Genomic DNA, 11,498 nt, shown 5'->3' on the forward strand with positions numbered 1-11,498 from the left:
CACAAAACACTTAGGCTTTCCTTAGATTTTTTTTCCTTCTTTTTTATGATTGTTTTTCTAGCATATTAGTACTGAAAGATTTATATCCAGGCTCACTAATTCAGGCTTCCATTGCTTCACATACACTCCTTCCAATGTATTGTTCATTTCTGATATCTTAGTATTAATCTTCTGTATTCTGAAGGTTTTGTATTGTTTCAAATTTTGCAATTTATCTTGTTTGTTTGCTTTTGTAGTGTTTTCCTGAATTTTCCTAAAGTTTCTAATGTATTCTCCTTGCTTTCCTAAATCTTTCTGTTGATCCTTTGAAAGTACATAATAATTATTGCTTTGAATTTTTTTTCCAGTTAGTTCCATTACCTTTTCTCTTTTGGAATCATTTTCTGGCTCTGGATCTTGGTCATTTGTTTGAGTCATTCTCTCATTTCTTCATGCAAGCTAAATTTTTTTGTCTCTAGGGTATTGTGGGATTGGCACATTTGTAAAAAACAACAACAACAACAACAACAAAAACCAACAAAAACAAAACCCAGTGTAGTTGTTGGACCTGGAAGGGAGAAATCTCTGGGGAGCTCACAAGGTAGCTATGGCAGGGAAGTGACAGCAGTTTCTGTCCCTAGATAAGAGTTCTTATTGGTCTCAGTGATATCTATGTTCAGGACAATTAATCTGGAAGTAATTCATGAAGCCCCTTGATGGAATTGATGTCAGGGTTTGTTAGGACCACAGGGAAGCTGGGGGCAGCATGACTGGTTGAATGCTGGTCTTATGGTTTTGTCGGTTTTGTAGGTCTGAAGCCATGTCCATCTGAATCCAGGAACCAAAGTAATGCAGCTGGACTCACCTCACACAGGTATGGCTCCCAACCATGTGACTCTGAACTCCCAGAGAGCAGGATCTGTACTAGGGGTTGATGAGGTTGCGAACTAGCCACACTTCTGGTCACAAAGGGAGTGTGGGGGAAAAGAAGACCTTGCATCTTTTCAAATCTGCTCTGCCAGATCCCCCTCAGTTGCCAGTCATTAACCACGCTCCCTCTCTCACCATCCCTGTTTGGCCTCTCCTCTCTACAAACATTCATTCCACCTCTCTAAACTTTATTCTGAAGTTCTGAGTGCCAGAATTTTAATCTGTGTCTGTTTAATGTGTCTCCTGTATCTTTGTTGTAGAGAGTCCATGTAGTGTGCCTGCATAGTTCAGCAGCTTGCTGGTACAAATTTATTTTTATGTAAAAATCCATTCATTTAGTAATATGATTCAGGGTTAAAATGTCAGCACAGTTTTCTTGGGGCCTTGGGTTTTTCATTGTGTGGTTCTGCAGATTTAATTCAATTTGTCTGCTACAGCTTCCACTGTTGAAGTTTTTTTTTCAGTTTAAAGTTCTGTGAAGGTAAGCGTTGAGTATTACTAACCCACCGTCAAGCAAAGAAAAAAATGAATTTCAGTAGAACTGGATTGTGATTATCTATTAGAATCCCTGGGACTCAATCAGAATAATTAAATCAGAGTCTTTGGATGTTTTTAAAAGCTAAATCTAATATTAGCCCAAATTAGGCACTGAATTGCTACCCACAAGGTCTGTGGTCCAAACCCACTAGCCACTCCTTGCAAGCCCTATACAGGGTCTCTGTGAGCCTGAACTGACTCGACATCATGTAACAGCAAAGGCCATTGAGCTTCTGTGAGGCAAGATCACTGAAAGGAAAGGGAAGATATATATAAAAGACAAGGTAACTTTCATTGAATGAGAACTGGAAATTTAAGTCAAAGGGAATAGTAAAGAGTGAGGGTTTTTTTGTTTGTTATTGTGCACATTAAATTAATAGGTAATAATTTTTAAGCATCTAAACCAACTATTTTAAATACTGAAATTAATTAGATAAAGTAAGAGTAAGGAGGTTAATATTAAGAAATAATTAAAATCTTCTGCATTTCAACTGGAAAAAGTATCTTAAAATTCAAAGCAAAAATGAAAACAAATGAACAAATGAGGAAGAAGATAAATAATTTCTTGGAATGTAAATGAGGTGTAACATGTGGCATACCAGTGTTCCAGGAAAAAAATAATAATAATAAGAGAGAAAATGACTGAATTAGTTGGAAGATTGCTCATTATGTAAATAAAGAATTGACTCTGCAGGTTGAAATGTTTTCATAAGTTGTAGCAGGCATATATGCAATACCTAAGCAAAACTGACAAAATACACTTTTTTTCTCTCAAGATTACATGAAACATTCTCCAGAATAGACCATATGCTGAAACACAAACCAAACCAAAATAAATGTATAAGAAAAACAATCATGCCAAGTATATTCTCCAATCACAATATAATTATATTAGAAAATAATAATGAAAGAAATATGGGACAATCAAAAATATGTATTAAAAGTAATCAAGGGAAACAGGAAGAATTTACACAACACTTTGACCTAAGTTAAAATAAAGACACAACACACCAAAATTTATGAGCTGCAACTAAGGAAGAGATTGCCACGCCAATCTAAATCTACTGCCATCAATTTGCTTCCAAGGCTGTAAATCTTTACTGACACAGAAAACCTTATCTTTTGCCCGAGGAGATTATTTGAACTGCAGATCTTACAGCGACTGTTAGTTCAGTATTTATTCTATAGCACTATGTGCGGTTCTTATGAAAGAGATTGAAGGAGAATTTATCACTCTGAACCTTGGAGTCCTAATGTAACCTCGGGATCAGCAGTTCAAAACTACCAGCTTTTCTGCAGAAGAAAGATGAGGATTTTTGCTCCTTTAAAGATTTGTTGTTGTTGTTGTTATGTGCCGTGGAGTCGGTTCTGACTCATAGCGACCCTATACAGGGTTTCCGAGGCTGTAAATCTTTACGGGAGCAGAAAGCCTCATCTTTCTCCCATGGAACAGCTGGTAGTTTTGAACTGAAGACCTTGCGGTTCGCAGCCCAATTCGTAACCACTGTGCTACCAGGGCTCCAACCTCGGAAACCCTGTGCAGGGTCACTATGAGTCAGAACGGACTTCACGGTACTTAACAAAAACAACAATAAAAACAGTGCTAGGCTGTGGGTTACTGCACTGCACTGCAAAGTCAGTTTGAATAGCAAGGAGGCAGTTCAAGCTCACCATTCGCTCCTTGGAAACCCTATACAGGGTCACTATAGGTTGAAATTGACTTGATTGCACTTTACAACAAAAAAACAGCTAATAAAAAAAAAGATTATATTAAATGACTGGTCTATTTGACTTAAAATATTGGAAAAAATATCAAAATAAAACTAAATAAAGAAAAAGGAGGGCCTATGAAATATAGTGAAAATTAATTAAATAAAATATTAAGTGCCATAAAACTGGTTCTGTTTCATAATGGCACTGTGTAGTGATTCCAAGGAGTGACTGGAGGTTTTGAACTGCTAATCTCAAGGCTTTTATTGTGAATTGAGTGTTAGTTTACACGGGAGAACATCAGTTTAACACTCATCATTTTATTGCAATGATTACAATCACCTTTATGCATCATCATTCAATGGTATTTGCTTCTATTCCCTTTTTTTCTTTATTTTTGTTTGTGGGGGGGGGCGGGGAGGCTGTGGACAAAAACACTCAGGAAGACATAATCATTTAAACAAACAAAGGGTACATTCTGCAAGGCTGCTTCCTGCCACGAACACACAACCTTTCTCTTTCTGTGAGTCTAGAGTCCTCAGCTGTTCTATCTCTCCATGTCCTCATCTCTGCTTCCATCTCTGGTGTTTCTGTTTCTCTGGTTAGGGTCCCATATTCCATTCATGCTCTTCTCCCTTGTTGGTCCTAGAGTTCTCTTTCCTGGCCTGTAAGTTAACTGATTCCCCCTTTTTGTTAACTTCTACCTTTATAGTTGTGATAGTCACAATTAGTCATGATAACAATTAGTCACTATTGAATCATAAGAATCTTATCCCCATCTCCTTTCACCAGACCTTTCTAGATAAGATGAAAACTATTCAGTGGGGATTCTGTCTTCCGCCCCACACCCTCTGAAACTAAACTTCCTCTTGAAAACTTGTAAGTCAGTCACTTTGTGCCTTTATAGCCCTCCCAAGTTGCCCCTTCCTACCAACCCTGTATACAATGGGGATAGGATTGATACCTGACATGAAGACTCCTTCCCTCTCAGATGATATTTTGAGTCCTGGTGTGGTACTGTGGGTTAACGCACCAGACTGCAAAGCTGTTTGAACTACAAGGTCGGTGGCTCAAGCTCACCAATCACTCCTTGGAAACAGTATACAGAGTTGCTATGGGTCAGAACCGACTTGATTGTACACACAACAACATCCATAAGTGTAGATCAAGTTCATCAAATGGTAGCAATTTACACTAGTTTCCTTTATCAAAAAAAAATTTTTTTTTTATCTTCCTCTAGAGTTTGGGAGTCCTGGTGTGGTGCTGTGGGGTAATGTATCAGACTGCAAAGTTGTTTGAATTGCAAGGTCAGTGGTTCAAGCTCACCAGGTACCCCTTGGAAGCCCTATATAGGGTCACTATGGGTCAGAATCGACTCATTGGCTTAACAACAACAACAACAACAACAACAAATGCAGTTCTGATCATCAAGCGATCAAAGCTAACTAAGTTGAATGTGTACTGTCTACAAGGGTGGGCATTCTTGTCCCTCTCTCGTTACTTCATATTAGCTGGATGTGTCACTCTCAGCTCTAAACTTCCATGGCTATATCCTTATCCATGAGCTCAGGAGTCCACAGGTCTCACCACATTTCATACCATCCAGCCCTTCCTCTTCTCTCTCTCATCTCCAGGTTGATGGGAGTCTATGGAACATGGTTGAACTCAGCCCATATCATCATTGCTTCCACTCGCCAGTAAAGCATCATGGTCACCAGCAAGCTTACATGCCTGCTCATGTGTTCCCTTTAGGTTTCAGTCTTAGAGGGGGCGTTTGTTCTGAAGGGACATGATTTTTGAGAAAAAAAATTTGAAATAAGATATAAGTAGATCATTAATAAATGTTAAAAAATATATATAGCTTAGATATGGAGACATTTCTAGAAATATATCAGTACACAAATTACTGAAAGTGACTGAGTAAGAAATAAAATGTCACAATAGATATGGAAACAAGTAAAGAAATGATATTAGCGATGAAAAACTTTAACCACAAGAAATGTCCAATACAATATGTTTTAGTGGTGTATTCTACAAAACATTAAACAATTAATATCAGTTTGTCAAAAACTAACTTCCTAAATAAGGAGGAAAAACTCCCCAACTTCTTTTTCAAAGTTAATGTTATCACAATATTAACCCCAGGAAAAAAGAACAACAACAACAATAACAAAACATAGATAAATATCTCATAGATATAGATGGAAATAAGCAAGCAAATATACTAGGTTACTAAAGCTAGCAATTTATAAACAGAGTTATGTACCATGATAAAATGAAACTTTTTACTGGAATGCAAAGTTTGTTTGGTGTTGTGGTAGTGCCCATTTTGTTCCAAATCATAGAGACCTTGAATACGTTATCCTAGACTGTAAATCTTTTTGGAAGCAGAAAACCTCATCTTTCTCCTCAGAAGTAGCTGTTGGAGTCTATCCATCTACCTTGTGTTTCAGTCTAGCACTTAGCCTATGGAGTCACAGTGCTGAAAAGTTAGCCAGCACCCTAAAATCAAATTAGGAATACATCATATTAATAAATGAAAAGAACAAAAATGACAAGGTCACCTCAATAGGTACAGAATTTTTTGGTGCATTATAACACTTCCTTACAGTAAAAACAGTCAACACAATAGGACGGAATATGAACTTGGCTGAATTGCTGTTGCTGTTGAGTGTTGTCAAGTTGACTCTAACTCAGAGCGATCTGTCTAGGGTTTCTGAGGATCACCTCATGACCCACTGCGTTATCCTGCAGCGCCACACCAGGACTCCTGGCTAAATAGTGATACCTAAAAATAAAGACTGACATTATTTTAAATGAAGGTCTTTATAGATGAAATTCAGTAAATGAACATAAGGTTATATTAGATTAACATGGCTATTAATTGAATTAGTACTGTCCTCCTAGGAAGAGAAGAAAAAAAAAAAGAATAAAGACATAGAGACACAGAAAAAATGGTCATGTGACGATAGAGAAAGAAATTTGAGTGTCACAGCTACAGGTCAAGGAATACCAAGGATTACCCACCACAAAATGCTTGAATGAAACAAGGAAAAATATTTCCCTTTTACCTTAAAAAGGATCATGAACCAACCAACAACTTGATTTCATATTTCTGTCTTCCAGAACTGTGAAAGGATAAATGTCTATTGTTTTAGGCCACCCACTTTATAGTACTTTGTTACCAAAGCCTGAGTAAATTAATACAGAAAAGATCTGCATTAACAAATGCATTTCCCTGAGATTATCAAACAAGAAAAAAAGATGCCACATTAATTAAACAATTTAAATTATTCTTTTCATGTTCTAACTAGAGCGATTTGGAAAAGAAAGAAAAAAAAAAGGAGAGAAGGAAGAAGGAAGGGAGACAGAGAAAAAAAAAAGAGAGAAAGAAAAAAGAAAGAAGAAAGGAAAGAGATCAATGGGAAATAAAGAAGTAAAAATCCTCTATTGCAGATGCCATGATCTCATATATAGAAAAGCATCACCAAGTTATTCAAGTCTTGTAAATGTTTAGGGCATTATTTTCATATAATGCTAAAGTGTCTTAGGATTCTTCCAAAGGTTGTTGCCAAGAGTGGAGAATTTTAAACTAGAGGCTACCATATACTTGTGGAAAATAAAGTAAATTCCATTTCTGAAGCTCACTGAGTATTAAACTTGTAGTATTCCTTTGGATTTCCGTATGTATCATATCATCTGTCTTGATATCAGGACCAAATTTTGGGTGAGTGTTCATCCTGATTCTTTACACTTGCTACAACAATTACACGTTGTAAAGTCAGCATGCAACCAAATGCCAAAAGAAATGTTATTTAATATAAAGGAATTATTTTTTTGAGAAAATTATTTTTATTGACCCATGTAAAATGTACAACCTGAGAAATCCAATATCTTAGACTGTAAATCTTTTTAGGAGCAAAAAGCCTCATCTTTCTCCCAAGGAATATATGTTCGAGTTGAACCACCTTGGTTTCACAGTCTAGTGTTTACCCTACAGAGTCATAGAAAAGTTTGGAGTCACAGTAAAAGATCAATGCTCACAAAATATTCCTGATTCCAAATTTCAAATTGTATAAATTCATCCAGGAAAAGAAAAGAAAACAGAAATAGTATAGAAATCTTGATTATCAATTCTAGACAAGAAAGACCCAAATAAATCATATTTCAGAATACAGGTACCAACATCTAAAATTAAACAACAACAGCAATGCTATTACAAGTATGCATTCAAAATAATATTATAACATTGGTATTATTGTTGTTAGGTGCCATCGAGTTGGCACCAACCCATAGCGACCTTATACACAGCAGAACCAAAAACACTGCCCGATCCTGGGCCAACCTCACTACTGTTGCCACGCTTGAGTCCATCAATGCTGCCACTTGGCCAATCCATCTTGTTGGGGGTCGTCCTCTTTTTCTCTGAACGTCTACCTTACCAAACACGATATCCTTCTCCAGCGACTGGTCCCTCCTGACAATATGTCAGAAGTATGAGAGACAAAGTTTGGCCCTCTTGGCCTCCAAGGAATCAATCCAATAATTAAAGGATAATTTAATTTTATAAAATTAATCAAGGATATTGACTACATTAGCAGATTAAAGGGGAAAATGTATGTTTATTTCCATTGATCCTGAATGCCTGTTTAATTTACTGTGATTCCATTTAGAATAACTAATTAAGAATATCAAATAGCCTCAGAAATCTAAAATTAGAAATCTATCATTAATTTAATAAAATATATTTGTTGAAACTGCAAAACCAACGTCATGCTTAAAGAAAAAAAGGGAACAAAGATTAAAGAAAAAGATGCTAATTTAATTCTGAGATGGAATTAGTATGCAACATGCAACCACCACGTATTCAACATTGAGGTAAATAACATTATAATTTTAAGACAATTAAAAACAAATTCAATAGATAAATATTTTTATAGATTAAAACATAAAAAGATCCTCTATTTTCAGGCAATAAAATCACTTAGGCCGCACCCTTTCTGCTATAATGGAGAAGAATGATGCAATTAAAACAAAAAAATCAAAATATTTTGATAATCTCAATAGAAAAGGACTTGATGGAATCAACTATATATGTATTTATGATTAAAGAAGCATACATGATAATAAACAGAAATGTGAAAAATCTTTCATAACTTGACAAAACTTATCACAAATCAAACTAAAGCATCCATATTTAAGGGACAAATACTGGAGACCTTTATCCTGAAATCAGGAGAAAGTGATTCTTATTATCACTACTTTTATCAACATTCTATTAAGTTTTAGACTATTAAAATCTGTAAGTTTTGAAATAAAACAGAACTATCAATATACACAAGAAATATGAATCAGTATATGGCATGGAAATAACAGGGTAAACTACAAACTGTTAGAATTAAAAAGTGAATTTAGTAACGACAATGGGAATAGATCAATAAGTAAAATCAATTAATTTCTGTAAAGAGAAATAAAAGATATTGAATAATTTTTAAGATATAATGTTTAAAATAACATACAATCAAATAACTGTGGATACATGTAATAAATTTGCAAAACTTTTCCAAAGCAACATATAAAAATACAATTCAAAGGAAATAAAAAAGGCTTATAAGAAAGAAAAAATTTTTGCAAGGAGCATATAAGGAACACTTATTCTCTTCAACAAATCTATAGTTTCTTTATAATTTGATTCATAACCTTAGTAAAATTCCCTTGGTCATTGACAAATTGCTAATAAAATCTAAATGGAAAACAAAGATTCAATAATGCCCGAGATGATCTATAACAAAAGAACACTGAGGACTTATAATATTCAGTTTTGACCCATGAGTAAGAGTAATTTAAAAGGTGGTTTTGCTATAAGGAAAATAAAATATACAAAGGGAATCATAGAGTCCATAGATAGATTCACATATATTTTAGGGTACCTTAAAAACTTGTCCTATAAAACAGACTGCTTTAAATGGAAGAAACAGTTAATAAAATACAGGATAACCTCAAATAAAATTAATAAATCACAACATATCAAGAAAATGAAAATCCCAAAGCACATGGAAGCAATAAAACAATGAAGAAACTGACAAAAAAAAGTACAAAAAAACATGACCTCAGAACAGGAAGGCATGCAGAACAAAGAAAACAGCAGCACCACAAAAACCAAACAGAATGACAGCACTAGACTCATACCTATCGATAATTATAATGAATATCAAATGATTAAATACACCAGTCAAAAGACAGAGAGGGCAGAATGAATAAAAAACAAGATCCTTCAGTATGCAGTCTGAGAGACTCCGAACAATACAGTCAGGTTGGCTAAAGGTGACCCTAAGAAACCAAAAGGCAAGATGTCTGCATACGCCTTCTTTGTGCAGACATGCAGAAAGGATCATAAGAAGAAAAACCCAGAGATCCCTGTCAATTTTGCTGAATTTTCCAAGAAGTGCTCAGAGAGGTGGAAGACTATGTCTGGTAAAGAGAAATCTAAATTTGATGAAATGGCAAAGGCGGACAAAGTACGTTATGATCGGGAAATGAAGGATTATGGACCAGCCAGCTAAGGGAGGCAAGAAGAAGAAGGACCCCAATGCTCCCAAACGGCCACCATCTGGATTCTTCCTGTTCTGTTCCGAATTTCGCCCCAAGATCAAATCCACGAACCCTAGCATCTTGATTGGTGATGTGGCCAAAAAGTTGGGTGAGATGTGGAATAACTTGAGTGACAATGAGAAGCAGCCTTACATCAACAAGGCGGCAAAACTGAAGGAGAAGTATGAGAAGGATGTTGCCGACTATAAGTCTAAAGGGAAGTTTGATGGTGCAAAGGGTCCTGCTAAAGTTGCCCGGAAAAAGGAGGAGGAAGAAGAGGAGCAGGAGGATGATGATGAATAAAACTGTTTGTCTCCTTGTGAATATCTTCGAGTAGGGAAGGGAGTGCCGTGATTGAGGTGTCTCTCTGAGGCTTGTCTGTTGCCCTCATTAGGTTTCGTTACAAAACTGGGTCATGATCATACTGTAGTCTCTAAAAGTGCTCTAGACCTCGCCAGTGGTTTACATGAAGTGGCCCTGCGTGTCCAGAGCACCCTGAGCCTGTATCAAAGTTGTGCATATTCCCAAGCATTTTTCAGATGAAAAGGCACTCTTGGTCTCCTTGCTCTGTGCTCTTTGCTGTTGGTGTGACAAGGCATTTAAAGCTGTTCCTGGCATTTTCTTTTTGTTTGTTTGTTTAATTTGTAAGGTGGTGTTAACTAAATGGTTATTGGCTAGAAATCCTGAGTTCTCAACTGTACATATCTATAGTTTGTAAAAATAACAGAACAGCTGGGACAAACTCTTGGTCCATGCTTGGCTGGGGCTGGGGGTGGGGGAGTGAGCCCTTTGGAGGGGCCGGAGCTCAGGGCATGCACTGTTTGACCTGTTGACACGCAGTGGCCATCCATTTAGCTTCAGGTTGTCTCATTTTTGTATACAGTGTGACCGGAGCGTCTGCTGCCATTCTTAGCTGTGGAAAAAAGGGGCCAGTTGGCATGAGAAGTATTTGTTTTTGTTTTGTGTTTTTTTAAGTGCGGTAGTTTTACAAATGTTTGTTTTTGGACAAATGTCGAACTCTTCATTGTCAGCGAAGCAAAGAGCCACTGCATCAATGAAAGTTCAAGAACCTTCTGTACCTAAATACTTTGCAATGTTCTGTTATTTTCTTTTGTATGTTTAGAATGCTGAAATGTTTTTGAAGTTAAATAAAACAGTATTACATTAAAAAAAATTTGAAAGAGATACACCTTACACACAAAAACAAAAATAGATTAAATATAAAAGGATGGAAAGCAAAAATCATACCAAGCTAATTGTAATAAAAAACAAGCAGAAGTGGCAATACTAATCTCTGATAATATAAACTTTAAGGTATAAAACAGCATAAGAGATAAAGAAGGTCATTGTCTCATTATTAAAGCATCGATTGAACAAGATGGCAGAACCATAATAAATATCTACACTCCCAATGAAAGAGCTTTAAAATATATAAAGCAAACCCTAAAAGAATTGGAAGAAGGAAATAGACAAGTATACAATAATGGAATTCTGGTGTGGTGCTGTGGGTTACTGTGCCACACTGCAAAGCTATTTGAAGTACAAGGTCAGCAGTTCAAGCTCATTAACTGCTCATCGGAAACCCTATACTGGGTCACTATGAGTTAGAACTAACTCGACACACTTAACAACAGCTATAATAGTGGGGGATTTTAATACACCACTTTCACCAAAATGTTAGAACAACCAGAAAGAAATGCAACAAAGACACAGAGGAAGTAAACAACACAATCAATGAACTTGACCTCATG

At 36.1% G+C, this 11,498-nt stretch overlaps 1 pseudogene; it reads left to right on the forward strand.

The window, feature by feature from the left end:
- LOC102819960 overlaps nt 1-10,050 on the forward strand; it is a 177,672-nt pseudogene extending 167,622 nt beyond the window's left edge.
- Nucleotides 10,051-11,498: the final 1,448 nt, after the last annotated feature.

This window comes from Chrysochloris asiatica, unplaced genomic scaffold (genome assembly GCF_000296735.1).
Source record: "Chrysochloris asiatica unplaced genomic scaffold, ChrAsi1.0 scaffold00253, whole genome shotgun sequence".
Classification (NCBI taxonomy): domain Eukaryota; kingdom Metazoa; phylum Chordata; class Mammalia; order Afrosoricida; family Chrysochloridae; genus Chrysochloris; species Chrysochloris asiatica.